The 3,942-nt window shown below is 57.9% G+C and overlaps 1 pseudogene; it reads left to right on the top strand.

The window, feature by feature from the left end:
- The window catches only part of LOC102379335, a 20,809-nt pseudogene that overhangs the window by 7,417 nt on the left and 9,450 nt on the right, over window positions 1–3,942 (top strand).

Here is a 3,942-nt window from a genome sequence, read left to right as displayed (position 1 = left end):
GGTGGGAAGAGCTTCAGGCAGCCCTCCAGCCTGGCCAGGCACGGGTGCATGCACACACGGGAGAAGCAACATCATTGCTCTGTGTGTGGGAAGAGCTTAATCTATTCTTCCAAGCTGGCCCAACACCAGGTTATCCACACAGGGGAGAAGCCACATCAGTGCTCTGCATGTGGGAAGAGCTTCCCCTGCTCCTCCTACCTATTCCGGCACCAGCGCGTCCACACAGGGGAGAAACCATATCATTGCTCTGTGTGCTCGAAGAACTTCAGTTGTTCTTCCTCCTTGGCCAGCCACCAGCGCATTCACACGGGAGAGAAGCCACATCAGTGCTCTGAGTGTGGGAAGAGCTTCAGTTATTCCTCCAACCTGGTCCGGCACCAGCATGTCCACACAGGGGACAAGCCACATCAGTGCTCTGAGTGTGGGAAGAGCTTCAATTATCCCTCCGAGCTGGCCCGGCACCAGCGCATCCACACAGGGGAGAAGCCATATCAGTGCTCTGACTGTGGGAAGAGCTTCACCCAATCCTCCCACCTGGCCATGCACCAGCGCATCCACACAGGGGAGAAGCCACATCAGTTCTCTGAGTGTGGGAAGAGCTTCAGTTCTTTCTCCCACCTGGCCAAGCCACCAGCGCATCCACACGGGAGGGAAGCCATATCAGTGCTCTGTGTGTGGCAAGAGCTTCACCCAATCCTCCAACCTGGTCCGGCACAAGCGCAGTCACACAGGGGAGAAGCCATATCAGTGCTCTGAGTGTGGGAAGAGCTTCAGTTATTCCTCCAACCTGGGCCGGCACCAGCGCGTCCACAGAGGGGAGAAGCCATATCAGTGCTCTGAGTGTGGGAAGAGCTTCACCTAATTCTCCCACCTGGCTAAACACCAGCATGTCCACACAGGGGAGAAGCCACATCAATACTCTGACTGTGGGAAGAGTTTCAGCATCCCCTTCAACCTGGCCCGGCACCGGCGCATGCACAAAGGGGAGAAGCCACATCACTGCTCTTGGTGTAGGAAGAGGTTCTCCTACTCCTGCAGCCTGTGCTGAACACCAGTGCATCTACACAGGGGAGAAGCTACATCAGTGCTCTGAGTATTGGAGAAGCTTCACCCATCTCAGCACCCACCAGTGGTGCATTCAAACCAGCTCCCTCATGCTGGTGGCCTGCAGAAAGAGTTCCCCCAGGCTTTGCCCCTTGTAGGAAACTGTGGGAGTCCAGAGCCCGGACGCTGGCCCCCAACATATGGTTGGGGGCAGGGGCTAAGAGGAAACACCTCAGGCAGAGATCAGCCCCAATGTGGGGGGAGGAGACGATGAGGAGATGATCTTTGCATCAGCCTTGAAGCCTGTGCATTCCCCATCATTCTCTAACAGTATTCCCAGGGGAAGAAGTGCCTTCACGCCAGGGTGCCCTCTCCCAGATGGCTGACTTCAGATGACACCTGGGGACTTTCCTTGGCTGCCTCAGAGATTTCTCCTTCCTCCTGGTCCAAGGGTTCTGGTATGTGAGACCCTGAGGTTCAGGGATCCCTAACCTCACCTTTCCTCACCTCCCCATCACCCCTCTTTCAGACCTGCCCATGCCCAGTGGGGTCTGCAATGAGCTGCCACCTCCGGATGTTTTGGTCTTCAGCCTCTGTAGAAGTGTGCACCACGGGCGGTGTGCTGCTCCCCTGACCTCCTCCCCTTTGTTGTATTCTCTCTCATGCATTCCCCGCTACTAAAACCCCAGAATTGGACATGGCACCTCTGGAGTTGATCTCTGCCCTCTCCCAAGCTGTGCAATGGGAACAGACCAGGGCCCACAACGCCTTCCAGGGCAGATCTCTCTGTGCCTTCCAGCCCCTTGCCTTTCTGAATGATTCACCACAATGCAGAGGTTGTTGTTAACCCTTGGGAGCAGGAGGTGGTCTGATCCACCCACGCTGCTGCTGCCTGACTGGCTGCTTCTACCCACTTCTGCCCTCTTCCAACAGCAGGACCTGGAGCTGGGTGAGCCAGAGCCACAGGGTGAGCAACCCTGGGCAAGCGACTGGCAGCTGGCTCCACAGGTGCCCCAAGCCAGCCCCGTCTGCCCTGTTCCTGCCCTCACCCACCACAGTCACCCATCTGCCCCACGGACGTGACTGGGGGAATGGGGGGCAGTCTGTGCATCGTGCCGGCTCCAGGGGGGTGTTTCCTCCCTTGGGAGAGCAGGATCTCCACACCGCTGACAGCACCCCTGCCAGCATGCCCGCAACATGCAGTGCTGGGGCAGGTATTAGGGTCCGGACAGGTGGTGTGTGCTGGGCCTGGGGTGGGGCATTGGGCACAGGCTGTCCAGACAAACATGGGGGAATCAGGCTGAGTTTGTCCCCTCTTGGGGTTGGCGGGTTGCAGCTACAGCCCCTTCAGATTCAGGGGCAGGGCTGGAGGTGGGGGCATTACTGCCCATGCCCTGCAGGGCAGGGGGCACCAGATGGGGCAGGGGGGAGATGCACATTGACCTGTCACAGATGCTGGTGTCTGTCCCATGTGTCATCTGTCTTCAATTGGGCAGGTGTGAAGGGAGGCACGGTAGGCAGAGGTGATACCTCATTGCCCTGCAGGGGGCATCCTCATGGGGGAGGCATACCTCCACCTGGGGTATGTATGAGGCACACCTAAAGCTGGGACTCGGGTGTCCACACTTCTGTTGGGCAGGTGTGATAGGGGCTGTAATGGGGCAGGGGGTGCTATACTGCCATTGTGCAGCAGGGGGTGCTGTGGGGGTGCCTGTGCACACCTGGGGCAGATATGGGGTGGTCTGTCATGGGGTAGCAGGGTGTGTGAACCCCCACTTTTTCCTCTCTCCTACTTGCACTCCCCAGCCCTGAGCCCAAAAAAGCCCAAGCCCAACTGGTGACCCCAGTCCCTGCAGCCCCGAGGGATCTCCAGGGAATCTCGGCTCCATCCCAGGGATTGCTCCTCAGCACCAGGATGGATCTGACCCCCTGGTCAGACCAGTACAGACTGGGGAGCTTTGCCTGCCTTTCTAGTGTGATCCCGGTCTCTGCCTGGGATCCCTGGCATGTGGATTGCCAACCTGTCACAGCAGCAGGAGGATGAGCACCCTGGCCCCGCTGCTTTTCCTGGGGCAGGACTGTGGCAGAAATGCCCCGTCGGTGCCCCTCTCCCGAGATCTGTCTCAGCCAGCCTGAGAGGCTGCTGTTGAATCCCTCACAGCGGGAATCTCGCTCCTTGGCACCTGGGAGGCGATGCTCTGGGCAGCGGGGGAAAGACCCGGCCCTGCGCGCGGGCCCAGGTAGCCAGGGATGCCATGCAGATTGGTCGGTTTGTAGCCAGTATTCGCAGCTTCGGTTGGACCGGGCTGCTGAGGTCAGAGAGGTTATAAAAAGGCCTGGGCCAAGAAGAAGGGCAGCCATTAGCCATGCGGTCATCCAGGTGAATCTGAACCTGGCTCTCTCCTCATCACCGCATGCTGCAAGAGTGCCCTGCCTCCAGAGGAACCAACAAGCACCTCTGGACGATGCGAGTGAGTAAGCTATTCGAGATCCGATCTGATATGTAGCTTCAGTAACTCAGATGCGTGTTTAAGCGGCTACCTCAGCCACCCTGGTTTGCTCTATGGGATTCCTTTGATATTCCTGTAATATTCCTATGACACTGCTCTACCTTTTACCCTATTTCTGCCCTCAGGCAGGGCAGTCCCGGGACAGGCTCTCGGATGTATCAGCTTCCCTGTCCTCCCCCCGTGGTTTCAAGTCATCACTGCACAGCTTCTGGTTGAGTTTTACCAAGCCAGGCAACCAAACACTTCCCATCCTGGGAAAAGAAAATAGAAGATGTGACGGGCTAGCTGGCAGTCACCTAGCCCAGTGTTCATAGATTCATAGATGCTAGGGTCGGAAGGGACCTCAACAGATCATCGAGTCCGACCCCCTGCATAGGCAGGAAAGAGT

The sequence above is a fragment of the Alligator sinensis genome, unplaced genomic scaffold (assembly GCF_000455745.1).
Source record: "Alligator sinensis unplaced genomic scaffold, ASM45574v1 scaffold1525_1, whole genome shotgun sequence".
In the NCBI taxonomy this organism is placed as follows: domain Eukaryota; kingdom Metazoa; phylum Chordata; order Crocodylia; family Alligatoridae; genus Alligator; species Alligator sinensis.
The sequence above is the reverse complement of the archived record's forward strand: the minus strand, read 5'-3'. Positions and strand labels throughout refer to the sequence as shown.